We start from the raw sequence: 18,858 nt of genomic DNA on the forward strand, positions 1-18,858 counted from the left end.
CCCTAGTAGACCATTCTCACTCCTGCTTCAGATCATCAGATTTTATAGGTTTCACTAGCGGTGGAATGAATTGAAAGTAGCTCCATTAAAATTGGACGAGGCACTAGGGAAGGAACCAGGTGATAAAACAACAGGTCACCAGAGTTCACCTGGCATTTGGATCAGATCAGCCCCCAGTCTTGGGAAGCTGCATGGGGCAGTAGGAAAGTAAAAGTACATGAGGTGAGATGATAGCCATGGTCTGAGGAGGCTGCATACCACAGCACTGGCCGCTCTTGCCCCTATGGCCATCCCTAATGTGGTGACAGCCACAGTGCAGAGGGCAAACACTGCCCCAGTCCCTGCTTGATGCTCCCAGATGGCTCCATGCATGCTGGCAGTCTCTGGTGGCTGCTCACCTCTGCCAGGGTCCGTGTTTGTGCATAAACAAAGCCTAGGCTTGAGAAAAAGCACAGACTACAGCACAGTAATGGGAATTTGCTCCTGAATTGATGAAAAAAAAAAAAAAAAAAAAAAAAAGTAAGAGTTCTGGACTTTCTCTTACCTATAGCAAATATGTATGAGAGTTTTTGGAGAGGGCTGGGAGGGTAACTATAATGAGGTAGAAGTCAGTTCTGGAAATGAGTTTCTATGCACTTTGGCTGGTTTTCAAAGGATCCAATCATTTTAATACTGTAGGTATTAAACTGTCCTGTTAATGACGTGTTAAGGCAGTCATGGATTTACCAGAGGTTCTATGGAGATCAAGGCTACGTCTTCTCCACTGGACACACAAAGTCTTGGACAGACATCATTTAGTTATACTTTAAATCTAGGAAAATATAATTGCTTACTAGAACTGAGTGAAATATTAACATCAATTGTCCTTTTCTTGTACATGATTTTTTTTTTTCCCACCAGAAAGATGACTATAGGAATCTTTCCCTGTAAATTTTATCATCTTTTCAGCTTCAGGTTTTTCATCTTTGGCTGCCATGGTGTACTAGCCTATATTGATTCTGGTTATACAATTCTCTATGGCCAAGAGATATAGCCAGGGACACTGACTCATTTTTTTCGGAAGGATTAGCCTTTGTGGATGTGGTTTTAGCCAATTGGAAAAATAAAGCTTAAAGCCTACTTGTCAGTCACAAACTTCGCTTTTCCACAGAAAGATGGGATGGGTTTGAGCTTTTGAGTCTGCAGCAACACCAGCAATAATCTATTGAAGGCAAGAGACCTGTATTGCTCCTCAAATGCTTTAGGAAAACAAACAACAACAAAAACAAACAACAGTAAATGATCTGGTTTTGGTGAAATGACAGATCACAGGCTATCAATGATCCTCTACAGATATTAGAGAATCACATGGATACACATTGAATCAAATGTGGAAAAGTAAGATGGATTTATCTTTATGGGTTAAGTTCTCAGTAACTGTGAGTATGGCTAGTTGAATTGTACTCCCAAACATGAAATCTGCCTACGCTAGTTCTTAGGTTAGCAGGATTTTAATTTACCTTGCAACATTGAGAGACAGATTCTCAACAATGGCAAGTCTTCTCTCCTTGTGTAAAAACAGGCCACCAGCATATGGGGGAAGGCGCAGTTTCTCACATGCATGGTTTCAAACTGGCATTTTGGAGGGTTGTGTCCTAGTCCCAGGTGTATTCCTGCTTTGCTGTGTAACCATGGAGAAGGCATTTCCTTGTCTTCTACCACAGCTGCCCCCTCAGAAAAAAATATGGATAATAATGTCAGCCTGCTTTGGGAAGAACTTTGAAATCTACGGGTGGTGAGCATTGTGCAAGAACGGGGTATTACTGGTAATTTATTTATTTATTATTCAGTTGTGTGGATACTGGTCCACTTTATCTACTGCTGCATCACAGCAGTGATAATAATAAACATTACACTCTTGGCAGCTAAAGTACTTCTCTTGCGTTCAGTGCCCAACCTCTCGTTCCAAGTCCCCAATCTCCTGCATTTGACAGGTGGAAGATCCATTGCAGATTCCTGCCGTAACTCCAGAGATGGAACCTGCCTGTGTAAGTCCTGCCCACACAAATCCTCCACCTCCTCTGGCCTGGGTGCCTCCTTTCCCCTTCCTGACATTCATTACATGACATGAGCATGTCAGGAGAAGACGCGCTCCTCTGCACTGCCACCTGGTAAGGGGAGTGCCAAACCCCAGAGCACCACCTGCACCCTACCAGCTGAGGTAAGGACATCTTCCTCCTACTTCTTCACATTCTCCATTGAAGGTTGACACGGCTTGGAAAAAAATACAGTAGCAAAACATCAATGCATTTTCATCTCTGGAAGCATGACATTCAATAAGGCTGTGCATGACTTCAAGCCACTGATAGCAAATTGAGTGAATGTTGGTTTGCACAGATATCCAAGCAAGCAGTCAGTGTATCAGACATGGCTCTCCATCCCATAAGAAAATATTTTCAAAGAAGGAGCACTCTCCAGTCATATACAATTCACTACGATAGCTGAATTAAAGAGGATGGTTTGTGTATGTGGATAAAATTCTGTGTGTGTGATTTGGGCGGGGGAAGAGGGGTGCAGCAATCCCAAAGATGACCACCTCATTAACTTTTGAGAAACCTTGAAATTTTAGGATGGAGTTTATCTGTTTTAGTAGGGAAAAAATACTAAATTATTCACAGGGTAATGCCCTGAAATTCCCATGGAAAATAATACTTTGAGGGCTCAAAACCTATGTAAGAATTGGTGGCAGTTTCATTAGGCTTTTCCCCAAAGTTTGGTCTCCCTTTTCAAATACTAGCATTCATATGATACAGTTCACTCACTACCAATGGGAGATTAATTAAAGTTCTCATCTAAAAATTAAATCTTCCATCACGTCATTATAAATTCCTGAGCCTCCTCCTTTCCCTTTTCTTGTAATCTTTTTTTTTTCCTCTACATCACCACTGCCTTCAGAACTGCCAGTTTACTAACCTAGTATTTACATTTTTTTGATCCATAATACATCATCACAACAGAGTTATTCTTGGTGGTAGGTCTGTGCTGCCCTCCTCCCTATTTATTTTTTTTTCATCAAAACAATTCTTTACCATAGCAACTTTTCTTGGCCACTGACCCATTACAATAACTTGTGAGCAGCAAACACTTGACAACACTGATCAGACCACACTGTCCCTGTGCCAAATTGAAAGGCAACTCCTCCCTGGAACAATAAATGCAGTTCCGAAGTTACAGGATGAAGCTGTTGCAGGTCTCTCAGAAAGCTCGTATTCTTTAGAAAGTTATTGAACGCTAAGAAGCCAGCTGTGCCAAAACTTTCGGAACTTCAGAAGTAACTCGAGGGAGCAACTCCTCCCTAAGCCTTTTAATTTATGATAGGAAGGGAAGAGCTATAAAAACTAACAAACTTTTTATAACACTGGTAAAGGGAAAAAAAGTGTTCAACTCAAATAAGTATCAGACACAGAACAAAAGGTGCCAAAAGTCATGCTGAAACAACTTCTTCTAACAATACTTAAGTCACTGCCAGTTTGACATTAGATTTTTGAGAATATGTGAAACTGTGAGGCAATCTTTTTTAATTAGGTTTGTTATTTTACCTATCTAATTGTAACTTTCTATTACAGTTTTGTAAAGTATCAGAATCCTATGTTTTCCTTCAAAAATTTCCTCCACAATTTAAAGCTCTACGTCCTACAACGTTCTAGTGAAGGAAATAACTACTTCAATGTTCACACTCACATGTTTTCATAGAGATAAGCTTTCTCAAAGTTAAACCACACCAAAGGGGCTTTGCTTGTTACTGAATGACTTGAAAATGGTCGAAAAAGTATTTATCAATTATATTTATCCTGTCACACTAAGAAATTGCACTGAAAGTCCCAATGAGCCATTTCATACTTCCAAATCAGCACATACAAAATAAATTTCAAACAGTTTTATAATAGAAAATTAATATTTTCTAATTTATTTTGGTCATGAAGGCCTTCATTATTCTCTGATCAACATCAATTTAAAGAAAAAGGTTTCCTCTGTGGTTGGTAGAGTTGGGTGAAGCTACAAAATATTCAAGAATGTAATATTTTAGTGCAGCCAACAATCCACAAAGGTTATTAAAAGTGAGAGATTTTGAAGCAGGAGTAACTACAATATAAGTATGATAAACAATATCACCATGTAAACATTAAAGCATCCCATAAGTGCTGTGGCCATAAAGTTCTTTTATTGGTATATTCCCAATGATGCCATTAATCGCTTAATTTTTTTGAAAATCACCATGTTGTTGTAATTCTTTCACGGTTCAGTTCCTAGCCTTCTTGCCAGAGATTTGTACTCAGAGATGTTGAAGGACGCAGCAGTGGCATATAAAGGGTCACACAGGTCATGTTTTTTGGAGAAACCTAACTGTTACTGCTTATGTCCCTACCTGGGATATTTGCCCTCCCCAAAACCATGTGAAGCAAAGGGATATTCATCTCTGCTTCTGAATGTCTAAATGAGCCTTTCCATTTCTGCTCTTTCCTGTCATTTACCAGCTACCTTTCATGAGCCCTTTCACAATGCTTTCAAAGACAGCTCCCTAATATTGGCTATCCACCTGGTCCAGGCAAATCTCTGGTTTCATCTTTACTCCCTTTGCTGAGATCCCCACCAAGATATGTGAGAAAGTGTTTCTGTGGGGCTCGTCCTCAATTTCTCCAGGTCCCACCTGTCCACTTCATTTTCCCAACAGGGAGCATTACCATAAACATGACCTTTATTAGTTAGATTTTTTCTTCTGTGTGGGCTGTGAATCCACCTCTGCTGCTCCACTGCCTATCCGCTCCTCTTTGGAAACCTACATCCTGTCCTACTGATGAAATGGAAGAGATTTCTCCTCCCTCCTCCTATCACAGGGGGAGTACATGTAGTTTAACCAAACTGGAATCAGAGTATTTTATTGATTTATTAATTGGATAATTAACTGGTAATTAGTGAACTATATATTCAGGTTTGGGATCAGTAGTAAAAGAGATAAAGCAACACTATATAGTTACAAAATGCTAATAAAGACCTGCAAGCTTCCAAACACCCTTCTTTGACTAATGCCAAGATGTCCCATTCCCCATTACACGCATACTTTGGGGGGGTGGGTTACAAGCACCCCTCTCCTGGGAGCCCCAGGTCCCCTCCTTGCAGGCCCCTCCAGAGGAGATGTGGGTGCTCTCAGCTCTCACTTCATGCCTAGCCATGTTGCTGCCTACAACCCACTATCGCACGCACCGATGGGAAAGCACCCAGGAGGGCAAAAACAGCCCTGAGCATGGGTCCCTGCTTGTTGCACCCCATGCCGTCAGCCCCCAGCTGGGTGCAGGCTGCCCAAAGCCTGGTTGGGGAGGCTGCGCTGCCTGGCCTGGACAGAGGTCATGGTGTCAATGGGATGAATCTCACGCCGTCAAATCAGGTAGTGTCAGCCACTGTTTCCACTCAATGGTCTCTCCCCTCATTACAGATTTTCATCCTGTTTAATCCAGACAATGATCACCTTCCTCTTTAATGTGACCAGGTTGGGGCAGATAGTTGGGGCAGATATCCTACAAGCTGTGGATACTCCATATGCATACACACTGTTTATTGTCACTACCATACCTTACAGGTGCTTTTATTCAGGCCGTTTTCCAAAGGTGGGCCATATGAGCACCTCCACACCTTCCAAGCCAGTTTATATTATTATTGTTGTTGTTGTTGCTACTTTCTCTACCAAAACCTTCACACAACCATGTATCTTATTTTGACTATTCTTTTACTGAGCATTTTTAATGCCTGAATTATTACACTAGATTCCTGCTTAGGCTATCAGGCTACAGATGCCTTCTTTGCAGCCTAGTGAAGTTAGCTTAGTTATTCACAGGCTTCTATTTTCTACCCTTCTCTCTGTAAATGTGAGAGCTGCAGGTACAATGGCAACAGCCAATTTGGATTGCTGCAAAAAAGAGAAAGAGACTTCAATCTATAACCCCACAACTCTGAGTAAAGACCCAAATCCGTCAAATCAGATACCTGCTGAAAGAATTCAGTGCTTGTCAACATTTCTGTGAACTGTTCCAAAATATGAATGTTAGCTGATTCATTTCAAATTGTTTTATACAGTCCAAGGTTGTTTGGAGCTGTTTTTCTCAGAAAGGCAATGGAGTATTTCGGAAGGAATATTGCCAGAAGACTGATATGTTTTTTCATAGGCCCAGAAATAAATATATATATATAAATAATAATTAAAAAAAAAAAAAAACCTCCAGTAATCCAGAGAGAGCTTGTTTTGGTTTTGGTCAATCTTATTTTGTTTGCACTTCCTATCCTTTTCTTAGTTTGTCTTTATTACTTGTTTCATACACCTAGTGATACAAAGCTGTTTGGACCTCATGTCATAGAACTGGTTGCATTTTACCAACGTCCTTCAGTCAATCCAGAATTTCATCTCTCTCCAGTCATGCCTCTGACCTGAGATATTCTGCAACCTCACAGAGCAATACCGCTCAGGAAAATAAAATACTTATGCTTTGCAAAAAAAAATGTAAATAATAATAATAATAATAAATAAATAAATAAATAAATAAATAAATAATACTAATACTAATACTAATACAATAATAATAATAATAATAATAATAATAATAATAATAATAATAAATCTGTATTTTATATTTTCTTGTCTGACATTTTTGTCTGGGGAAAAAAGGAAAATCCCTTTACATCCTAATCAAGACAGAATTTTATAAATAAATAAGATATGCCTTTCAGAAATCAAAACTTGCTTGGTAAGCAGCAGTTGATCCCTATCTTTAACAATGGAACATGCTCTGAACCTACTATTCATAGGTGAATACAATTACCAGAAAATTATTTGTGAGTCTGTATTAAAAGACCTGAAGTTAGTTTAATCCAGAAAGTATAAAAGTAAATAGCTATATAATTTTCACAGAGACTACTTTGCAGCACCTCCTGTCTTAAATATCTGTACATTTCTGTATCTTGCTGATTCACCATCTCATTTGATGTTTCAGAAGAAAACTTATCTTCTGTCCAGTATCTTATTTCCCCTACATGATGTCCTGAATTGCACTTGAAGTTTTGCTTAAGAATGTTTCTAAAGAAAGTTACTTCATTTGTTTTGGCACTTTCTCTTCACAATTTTTCCAGTTGTCTTCATGCTTTCACTAATACCTTTAAAATATGGCTAAATAGGATTCCATCGTGCATTGTAGATGGGAAAGAGAGATCATATTGTATCAGATGAACATTCCTGTTGCTGGAGAGAAACTAGGAATAACCTTGGTTTCTTTTAGAATTTGGCTTCGTCAGACCTAAAAAAATCAAAATTCATTATCTGTCCCCTTGTAAAACACATGTGGAAGATGGTGCTATTGGATTAACTATGCTTCTTACTCCAGCCTATTTTGTGCTGTCTTTTCCTGAGCATCTACTAGAGATCCGCAGTTCAGATTTAACCCACTGCCAGTGTTCCCTTGTTGTGTTGTATGACATCTCCTGCATGGAAAGAACAACTTTTTTCCCCTTATTATTTTCCTGTTCACAATTATAACTTCCTTTATTTAGGAACTACTGTTTATGCAGTTGCCATTGAGGTGATCTACAATGAGGGTAACACACAGTAGGAGAGCAAGAGTTCATAGACTTTCATTGTAATGAGTCTTGTTGCACACAGAGAAGGCCCTTGCACTGTCAGCTTCTAGCTGCTGAAAAGGGATATGCTGGGAAATCTCAACTTTCTGAGAATCAGCTTTGTTTATTTTAATACGATCACTAGAGGTCAAAGAAAGGGTGAAAGAATAACAAGATGCAAAGATGATCCCATTGCGTGAACCCAAAATTGAAGAGAAGTCCTTGCTTCAGAGTTCTAGTCTTTCTTTTCTTGCAGCTCAGTTCCTGAGCCCCTTCTCCCTTCTCCTCAGTTTTGACCCATAAAAGAGACATGCAAACCTTGCATTTCTCAATAGCAGATCCTTGTTGAGTCTATTGAGTTTTATCAATGTCCACCACCACCTCACACATTTTCACAGGAAACCCACTCTTTTCTGTGGTTACACTTTCTGTTGTCCTGCTGAACCATGGCAATTACACTTAGACTCAGAAAAGCTGCTAAGATAAACAGACATCTCCCAGATGTGGTATCTGATCTCGTACCCAATCTCCTGGTCTCTTTGAATGGGAAGATTTTATTCACCATCTATTCTGTGAGGTGCTCTCTGTTCGAACTGGTACAAACATTCAGATGGCAAAAAAAGGCAAAAAAAGCTGGCAGTGATCTTTCAAATTCCACTCATAAAACAAACTCTATTCATTTGATAGACTGAAATGAGATGCTTTACACAGTAAATATTATTATAAGTGTGTTTGTGGGCTCTGTTTTTGGTCTTCTTATTTCAGTGCAAAGAAAAACAACTGAGAACAATAATTGAATAGAGTGCTGCAAAGCACCACAGATTAATATAAAATGATAAGAACTAAACAATTCAGCTTCTGTAATAGTAAATGTGCCTCTTTATCCTATTAAAATTCTCTGAAAGAATTAATACAATGGTAGATAAAAGCAAACTGGCAGATACAATTTGTTCCTTCCAAAGAATTTTTAAAACCAAATCTCCTAGAAGAGGCTCTTAAGAATATTTTGAAAACATAGATGCCTGAGGGTGCATCCACATCAGAGTTTTAATTCAAATCACCCCCACTTTCTGTGCTTTGGGTTGTGTTGTGGAGCCACTTCAAAATGCACGAACAGATTTCCTTCCAAACAGAACTAAACCAGAAGGTGCAGGCATGTTGCACTTCAATTGCTACTGGGTATTTAACTTCCAGAGTGTATCAGAAGAGATTTGAGTAAAAAAGCCTGCAAATGCATGAAGCATGCCTATGAGGCACTCAATACCATTTTGGTCTACAAACTCACTTCCCCTGAGCTGTACTGTTGGCTCGCACTGACCTAGCCTGGGCCCACTTTTACCAGGTGAAAGTTACTATACAAATTCAGCTATAACAAACTAGGATGTCCCTTCAGGGCAGTAAAAATTAATCTCATGTGACTAATCTGCCTTTCGGGTGGTAAAATAAAATGCCACGAAGCGACTGAATGTACAGGGAGAAGTAAAAGGTGTTGGGGAAGTTGTTGTAAGGAAGCTGGTCATCGGAGAAGACCGAAGCAACTCAGCACACCAGCCAAGTGAAAGGCTTAACACCAGTTAATGGGCAGTGGGGCAGGATGGTGGGGCTGGGTAGATCTGGAGAGGTCCTGGTAGATGAGGGTGAAGACAAGATGGACCAGTGGAGCTTTCTTCAGGTATCTGTGAAAAAGTGATTAGTACTGCTTTCATTTGGCAAACTCTCACCCCCTTCCTTGGCAGCAGAGCGGAGGAGGAGGAGGCAGGAATTTGCTGTTTATGCAGCATGCACTCCTCTTACAAACAACCCTTGTGCCCTTTGGCATAGGCAACGCTGCTGGCTCTGCTACTGCTGGCTACCGCCTGCTCTGCCTGCGCAGCAAGTTGGCCCTGTCCATCTTGAGCGATACCACCCAAAGAACGAGGGGCTTCACTGGTGTGCGAGCTCAGGCTGCCTCGCCAGCTTCACTGAGACAGGCTCCAATGGCTCCTGCTACAATCACCCTATGCCTGAAGCCATATCCTCAGCAGTCTGTATTTCTAATAGTTTGACCAGACTAATTTCATGTTCCACAACTGACCTGAGATAGTTTCTGCAGTCAGATCATTTTTAGCAGCTACTCTAGATGTTAAAGGCTGAGAAAAATGGATGTTAAGTCACCAAAGCCACTGAGGTGCCCTGAGGCCAGGCTCTTCTTGTTGTCCTTGCATTGAGACCCTTCGTATGTTGTTCAATCGTTATCCCTGCATTTCTTTTGCATTTCAATCTTTACTTTTGAAGTATGTTTCTCTTCAGCCATTCTCAGCAAAACAACACGTTCTAAGACTTCAGTCTTCTCTTAAATATTTCCCAGATACTTTGCTGCTCCATGCATGACCCCTACCCAGCAATTCATCCTGGCCAGCAAGCTAAAAATGGAATTCCAGGTACTGTTTGCATTGGCGCTTTTCCGCAGCTCTCTCCTTCCTCTCTGATACAGCTTCTCTGTGAGCAGCATCAAGTTACAATGTCCTTTTTCTGCTGCCATATTGTATTGCAGTCATATGAATTTGCCATCTACACTTAGGCCTTTTTCAATATCCCCTCAGAGGTTAGTATTAATAATAAGCACCATCCTTTCCAGTAGTAATTCCCCCTGACAGGCTTCATCGACAAGACTACATTTATAATGGTTCTTTGGATCCCAGCCTCATGACTCTGTACTTATTCATAGAAAATATTTTACATAATCTCACTGCTTAGAGAGGGAAGCAACAGTTGAAACAGTTCTGTAAAAAAACAAGTGAATTAACTTGTTTTGATGTGAACAGCCAAGAAACTGGTCTGAATAGCCCACATCAGCGTTTTTTGGTGATTTCCTCCACTTTGAGGTTCTATAGCATCAATTACTTTTTGTTTATTGATCATCTGGATAAGCAAGGCTTAATTCCAGCAGTAGTGACTTCAGCATGGTTGCTTCAGTGTAAACCAAAAGCGGAATTTGCACCTGGTGTGCTACGTTAGGTCACCACATGCTCTTTCTCTCAACTTCTCGCTGTTTTTAATGTCTCCTCTTGCTGCCTTTTTACCGAAGGAGCATAGCCAATTGCAAGACACCATGCTTGCATCTGAAAAAGCAAAGCTGGCTGCTCTCCAAGATTTCTCATTTTAACTTACCTGGAACATTGCTGTAAACAGGAACTGTATATATTTGTTAGCAGGGATCCCAATAATTTCACTCACCACAGGAATCTTTGGATGCATACATGAATGGTATAAGCATGGAAAAAAAAATATTATTCTGAATGAGATGCCTAGTGTTTACAAAAGCAGCGTTTGACACTTCAGCTAAAATAATCCTTTACAGGAAGTAAAATCTGGAGACATTATCTGAAAAAAAACTGAAGACATTAAATATGTATACCAATCAATCTTAATAAATAAATCGCTGTTATCACTATCACAAAAGTGATAGTGGAGGGTGGAATTTGTTTTCATTCTCCAGCACGTTAAATCATAACTAGGCACGTATGATTTAATATAGCACAGTGATTTCCTGATTTGTTTTTAATTGCCAGTATACATAGGCTGTATTTTCAGCATGAGTTATTTTTATTTCAGATGAAAGAAAGAAAATGGCAACAATAGGAAAGCCTTCATGAGAAAATACTCTTCCGTAACATATCATATTGACTTTGTGTTGCAAAATGGCAACTGCCTTTGGGAGAGCCAGTTTCAAGTAACGTCAAAATGCTCAGAAAACAAAAGTAACTGCCTAGGGTCCCAGATCAGGAAAGGATTTGAACATGGGTCTAAGTTTAATGCGACTAAAATACACACTTTGTTTAAGCACATATTTAAAAGTCTTTCTAAATCAGAAGTTATTTTTATATATGCATGCATTTATAAATATACACATACATATTTAACCACTGTTCATTGTAATAGATTCACGAAAAACAAAACCACATATGCCTAATGTGGTTCCTCCTGAATATTTATAGATCAGTTTTGAAGATTTTTGTATTTGCCCTGTGGCTGAAGGTAGCTTGTTAGGAGGGGATTTGACATTTGCTTATTCTCAGCTCTTCATCTGTATTAAAAGATTCACATTCTACTGTAACATTTTCATTTACACCCCCTTCAGGCCAATAAAAAGCATAATCATTTTCCTCCCCAGTAACTGCAAAGCCATCAGCTTTAATTTCAGCACACTTTTCTCTTCCTGAACCTTTCTGTCTGGTAACAGCTGGTCAATATATTTCTTCATTACACCCCTTCTTTAGAAAGCAGCAATGCCATGCTCCCAGCAGTATACCTTCTTGACAACGCCTTTGTCCTAACTGTTTCATCCCTTGTAATTTCATGTATATCCTACTGATGGATGCAGAATGTCTGGGAGGCGTTTATTACAGATTCTATTTCCTCTACAGTGCTCATCCAGTTCCTGTGCAAAATAAATCACATCTATAATAGATCATAATGCCCAGAAATACTTCACTTAAACTTAACAGGATGGTGGACTCGGATACAGAGTTTGTATTTACAAATAAGGTTCTATTTCATTTTCTCCAGTACCTGTCCAAATGTCTGTACAAAAACCTTCTGCTTATCCATTTGATCCTGGGAGATATGCAGCAGTTCTAACGTGCTTTATGGAATACATCTCAAATTGTTTCAAAACAACTGTGGACTGCTATCAAACAATTTCTTCAGATAATCCAGAAACAACCATTTACCTCTGATTTTTTTTTTTTAATATTCTGAGCAGTCAAAAAAGCTATGTACTGCTTTGAACACCTGGGACAAGCACCAGCTATAGCTAACTACATGATTGATTAATCATCTCTGCAAAACCCAAATGTAATCTCTGTCTCAGTTATGTGGCCTCTGAAGACGTGAAGGATTTGAGTCCAATTCATTTCCTGTCATTTACCATTCAGAGCAATTATTAATGTTACAAAACTGCATTCTCAGAAAGCAACATATTTTCCAAGGCTGCTCCTTCAAAACTCTGCTTAAAACAATTCTGCACACTAACTGATGACACTCTCTTAGTGGCTTCTCTTCCATGCATTAGGAGTATTTGAGTTGGTCCAGTTCCAAACACAACTCCTCTGGTATGCCTAGTTCAAGAAACACCAGGCTGCTGGGGGTTCTTAAGTAACAGAAGTGCATTGAATGGACCTGATAACATTTTACAGAACTTGCTGAATATTGCCATCTTTGTTAGTGATTTGGACCTTTCTTCTGCCTCATGACAAGTTAGTGATAATGCTTAAATAAGGGCAAATGAGAAATAAAATTTCCATGAAAGTGCTAAAAAAAAATGACCCATAGCCTAATCTGATGAATCAAATGCTCTTATTTTTAAAATCTCTGGCAGAGAAAGAATCTTTTTTCTTTTTTTTTTTTAACATTAAGAAAAAGGAAAAAAATCATACTGGCAAAAATTATATTGAAAGTAGCATCAGAAATTTTGGTTTCAGTTCAGCAAAGCTGTTCAGGACATGCTTAATTTTAAGCATGTTAGTAGAGTACTCACACACTTAAAAACACAAAAATGATTGTTAGCTTTTCTAAATCAGAGTCATAATTAAGATGTTCTTAAGCACCTCTTTCATTTAGTTAAGAAAAATGTTTTTAAGGCCAAATCAAATGAAGACTGTACCTAAAATGTCAATAGAAATTAAGAAACAGAGTAAGGGGGTGGCAAAAAAAAAAAAGGTAACATAAAGTATATACCATTTTAGAAAGACATGTTAATACAAAACTATATTTTAAATATTACAATTAAAAAAAAAAAAAAAAAAAGCTCTTCCTAACTTCCTACCTAACCCTCAGGTTAGCCATCATTAGTGTAATTGACTGATTATCTAAATCCACCTTCCTTAGGAAGAATCTTTAGGCAGAAGATCTGAAGAAGGAGAGCATGAGTGGCTCTCCAATTCATTTCAGGGGAGGCTCTCCACAAACAAACACAGAGCAGCACAGAGTGAAGCACAGAGACATTTATATCAGAGGATGACAAATGCAAAATGTTTGTGAAGAGAAGAAAGCTGATACAATGACAGACAAAAGACCTAGGAACTCTTAAAAGACCCTGAAAGAGAGGACAAAAAGCAGCACATTGACTCAATAAAACATGGGGATCCAGATGAAGGATTTAGTTCAGGCAGGAAGCTGAGGTGGTCATTGCAACATCATTGTGAGTGAACTGTCGAGGTTTCAGGCTGAAGGTCCTCTGAGGCTTTTCCAGACATAATGAGAGTGTCATGTTTTCTTCCTCTTTCGTGCCAGAGACAAGTTGCAATTCTTTCTCTTTGCTGCATATAAAGAAAACATGGAGGAACAGCATAAAAATCTTACTTGCAGTTATTTTTTTTTCCTATATTTAGGAAAGGAGAGATGATGGCTGAAGTCTGTCAGGCCCTGAAGGTACCCAGGTTTTCTAAAAAATCAATCCAGCCCAAATTGCTAGACGCTTGGCTGCCTGTACTCAAGGCCAGCTATCATATGGTGCAGTGGTGTCACTCTGGGTTAGGCTGTGGGGAAAGAGCTGCGCGGCCTCTCGGAAGACCTCCACTACTTGCCTTGAGAAGCATTCAATCTTTGGCCCTTGTTCTTGATTGTTGCCCAAGAGGCGTCTGTGTTTTGTGCACGTTTGTGCCTAATAGTGCATCTCACTGGTCATGATCTTGCCTTACTGCCTTGACTTCCTTCACTGGCAGCTCCTGATCTGCCTGCTCTTAGGGAGCAGCCTGCTGTTGCTGTTCCCTGAAAAGGCATGGAGAAGAAAGCAATCCTGCAGAACAGCTGCAGCCAGAAACTCTGAAGCACTTGGATGTCAAAAACAGAGGTATTACAATACCTAAGAGCTAGTTTACTGTCTCCGCAGTGGAACCTATCCTGATACAACTCACAGAGAAAGGCAGTTCAAATACATTTTTAAAGAAGGCAACATGGCAACCTGAGAAATATGCAGCTTGCCAAAACAGCAGTGTGGGTGACACGGGACAGGACAGGACAGAATCCCATCCCTTTTTGGGAGACAAGCGCTGTTAGGGCTGCAGGGAGGCAACTCAGGTCTGAAAGTCCTCTTCGCAAACAAGGCTAATAAAAGCCCTCTCGTACAGTTCCTTCTACTTGCTCTTAAGACAAACCTCCAGGTGCAGTAGCTAGTTGAATGAGAATGATCTGACTGAGAGCTCATCTTCACATAAGCGAAGAATTTCTTAACCTCTAGCCTTGTGGCTAACCTGAATACCTCCAAATGAAGCTCAAAGCTTTTTTGTCATTGCAGAAAGGTGTGGCAAGACATAAGGCTAGCACTTCTTGAAGTCTAGAGGAGAAAGCAGACCAGGAAAACATGAACTTCTAAATTTTGGTCTCTGTGGGTGTTTTATTCATTTTGTCCAAAGCATAAGTGAACATATATTTTTGTTTATTGGTGGAGCATTAGTTGTATGGTAGACAAAAACATTGACACATACCTGCTTGGATAATAGCCCACTCACAGATTTAAAACCTGCTGAGTACCTACCTCTTAACTACCCTCATCTCCCACCTCTTTGATCCTTGCAAATATTTACCTTACACCTTTAAGCCAAAACCTCCTTTTAGCCAACTAAACTATCAGCTGTATAAACTTTTGAAAAATAGCTCCTAAGTTTTTTTCCACCAAACAAAAAAAAAAAAAGGAAAAAAAATCTCATTTGTTTGGTAAGATTTGCACTGATTCTCAGTTTATGGATCTGTTCCCTTTTGGAAATACAGGATACACCTGCTTGCTCAGCTGTAAAGGGCTACTTTGTGATGATTCATTCATATACATAACTATCCCACATATGAACTGTCTTGGAGACCTAATTTACCTTGAAGGTAAATTTCTGGACTACTATCTCTGACTTCTCTAGGCCTTTCTCTTTGTGTTTCAAAATACAGTATTATAACAGGATAGTTTTCTTCCCATTTTCTTGTTCAATTACAATTCTGACTTTTGTTCTCTGATAAATCCCGTATTTGCCAATTCTTGACCAAAATCATGGAGTATTTGTACAAATCTTTACATTTACTTCAGGTGATCCTGAAAAAAGTTTAAAGCAGTATAGCTAGCAATTTCTCCTGGCCCCACAAGCATGGCACTGCTCCTCTGCAAAGCTTTTGCTCTGTATTGTTCCCATTAACTTTAGTATTTTTATTTTATTGTGTCGGTATCATTCTTCTTTTTCAGTTCTGCCAAGAATGGTTCACAGCCTCCCAATTAATTTTAAATGCATCTTTTAATTTCAAGATAAATGCAGATAAACTGCAATAGGCAGGTGTGGAGCTCCTCCTCTATGTAGCACTTTCAAAGCTCTTAGGCACTTTCTTAGGTAGTACCTGACTGAGTTGCCTAGGTGCTTTCCACAACAATTAATGTTTGTGGAATAGTTGGTTTTCGCTGATAAAATCTTTGTTTTCAAAGAACAAAAAAAAAAAAAAAAGAGAGAGAGAAAAAAAAATCACTTAAGTATGTAAAATGGAGCATTTAAGTCAGCAAACTGGTTCTATATAAGAGGTGGTGCAATTTTTTCTCCAAGAGGTAAAATAATGGGGATCACTGCATTCTTAGCATAAGTACTCAAGGCCATTGAACTGCCTTTGGTCCAGGTGCCTAAAAACAAGAGTTGGTGTATCACACAAAATAAACAACAACAACAAAGTCACTGAAGTAGTTGAGAGAGTGATGAGAAGGCTTCAATGCTTTACTGTAGACTTAAAGAGGGGAACTAGGATGTATCAGGAAACCTGAGGAAAACTAGTACAAGACATGGTTGCTTCTGGTGCTGTTCACAAGGCTTTTGCTCTTTGGTGCTTTGGTGAACTGTACAAAATGCCATCAGCATGCCAGGCTTTGTTGTAGGCTGTGCCCAGAACCCTGTCAAGGAATAAAATGAAATAGATTAAAATAAAGTATTTTCGCTGGTAGGTGACACCTACCATTGACTTTTTAAATAGCAAGTAAACTGGAAGTTAGTTCATTTCCCAAGTTTTAGAAGTAAAGAAGCAAAGGAGACTTTTGTTGAGTTTGATCTACTTAATAGCCAACAGCACCCTAAAACTTCAGCCTCATCTACAACAGAATTGCAGCTATCAATTTACACTTTGAATTTACTAATGTAAAACATTTGTGCAGTTCATCTGTCATGAGTATCATGTAGATGTGCTGTCAATTTTGTCTATAGCTGGGATTAGACTCAACACCCCCACAAGCAGCACTGAACTCTCATTCACACAAAGCCATACACAGCTTACTATTAATACTCAAGCAAGCCACATTTTACCCCTATTTATCACAGCGTGGTTCACCCAGGAATTGCAGGTTTCAGTAAAAATAGGTCATTTTACCAGTGTACAACACAAACTCGAGGTGCCCTTCACCTGTCTCAAAATATCTTGTTTTCCTGGATCGTGTCCATAGCCTGTATGTCAATGGTAGCTGTAGCCTAGCTGAAGTGACTCAGACCCAAGGCACAAAGTGGGGATTTTGATTTTCATGCTGAACCTAAGATTACTTCATTTTCATATAAACTTGTAGCATTCTGGGTGTTGTTAGTGGCCAGCCCTGATCGCTTTCACAGCACTGTGCTCTCAGAGGAACCCCTGAGGATATAAACTTTAAACCCAGGGCCTAACCCGTGTGTCAGGAGACTCCGCTATGAAAAGCGACTGGAAACAAACCAACGTAGCTGGTGGAAAAATCCCGAACTTGGCAGAGGCCTGGGCCCGTGGCTCCCAGCCTCCCAACCCAGCAAAACAAACCGCTGATAACATTGAGCCGGGCTGTGCGAGCCGCAGCTCGGAGCGGGGCCGTGCCTCTCCCAAGGTCAGCTATTTGAGGTACAATAAACAGGAAAACATGGCGGCGGCACCCGCCTCCGCCCCGCCAGCTCCGCGCAGTTGCCAGGGGGACGCCACCCGCGCGCCGCCGGCCGCCGCGTGCCCCGGCCGCTGGCAGCTGGCGACGGGGGCGCGCGCGGGCGCCACCTGGCGGCGCCACCGGGGCAGAGCCGCCATTTTCTGACTGACCCCAGCCGCCGCCGGGGCCTCAGCGGCGGTGGTTGAAACCATTCAGATAAGGAAAAGCTCCCAGATTGCAGGATGGAAGCGATGTACAAATTGATTAAGCCCTCCCATCGCCGGCCAGTGGTCCCAGGGAGGGCTGGACCCTGCTGGGCCTTGCTGCCTTCAGGGTGTCCTCCGTCCTGTATCTCTACAGGACTCTTGTTTGGCCTGTGCCTTCATCTCAAACCACAGTCTCCGCATTGGAAAGAATTTCTACAAGCATAGCAGTTGGCAGTCTTTGAAGAAAATGGAAATTCTACAGTCCAGTTAGATAATTTGATGGCGTGTCTTTTTTATTGCAGGAGATCTGCTGTACTAAAAATCAGTGGTTTGTCACCCTCCTGCAGACCGTATACAGTGGGCCTTACTCCCTTGCAGGGTACGCTGAGGAATCTCATTAAAGCCCAGTGTGCGCCATGAATTACATCGACTTGCCTGGCCTGTGACTCAAATTGCAATGGCTTTCTGAATATCTCCAATTATTTGTCTTTCTGACTGGGGAAGCCACTCTGGGATTTTTTTGAATGTACGTGGAACGATATTTGAATGTATGCTCAGACCCGAGTACGAGTAATTCTTTGTGGTAAAAACAATACTGCATTTCCAGGCAAACAGGGTAAACAGAGTATTTAAATATATTTGTTTCAAAGAAACTTGTTTTATTTTCTGAATAGATCATTTCAGAGAATAACAGTAATAACAACCTATTAATTTTAGCATCAACATAGCAAGAATGTATTTTAAAACAACTATTTTTTTCTCCCAGGAAATAGCCTGCCTACCTCCTCCTTTAAATACTATTTTTATAGCTCCTGGTGGCCTGGATTCAGGATAGAGTTAATATTTTTCTCCATGACGCAGTAGACAGAACATGCTGAAACTTTATGAACCCAGAAGCATATTCTCTATGATAAACAAAAACAAACTAAAAAAAAAAATCTCTAAGGACTCTGCAACTCATATGGCTTTTACCATCTGGCACACAGTCCTGAAACACTGTAAATCTTCGCAAGTGGTATCCCCTTTACAGACCCTAATACATAAAAACTCATATGCCAGAGACTCATTTAGAGGCCAGCCCTTTAAGTTGCAAACATCGTGTTACAGCAGTATGAATACAAAACTTTTATGGTATTTTAG

General features: G+C 40.1%; 2 long non-coding RNA genes across 4 annotated transcripts in view; one reads left to right on the plus strand and one right to left on the minus strand.

Moving 5' to 3' along the window:
• Positions 1-1,642: 1,642 nt before the first annotated feature.
• LOC310897010 overlaps positions 1,643-18,858 on the plus strand; it is a 27,429-nt gene continuing 10,213 nt past the window's right edge. Inside the window, exon 1 of the long non-coding RNA XR_014581977.1 lies at positions 1,643-2,200. This is a non-coding gene — a long non-coding RNA (uncharacterized lncRNA). The remainder of the gene's footprint in view (positions 2,201-18,858) is intronic.
• The window catches only part of LOC310897009, an 18,315-nt gene continuing 13,065 nt past the window's right edge, over positions 13,609-18,858 (minus strand). For all 3 annotated transcript variants that reach the window (XR_014581974.1, XR_014581975.1, XR_014581976.1), the window contains one exon: positions 13,609-16,531. This is a non-coding gene — a long non-coding RNA (uncharacterized lncRNA). The remainder of the gene's footprint in view (positions 16,532-18,858) is intronic.

This window comes from Anser anser, assembly GCF_964211835.1.
Source record: "Anser anser genome assembly, chromosome: 3".
NCBI classification, from domain to species: domain Eukaryota; kingdom Metazoa; phylum Chordata; class Aves; order Anseriformes; family Anatidae; genus Anser; species Anser anser.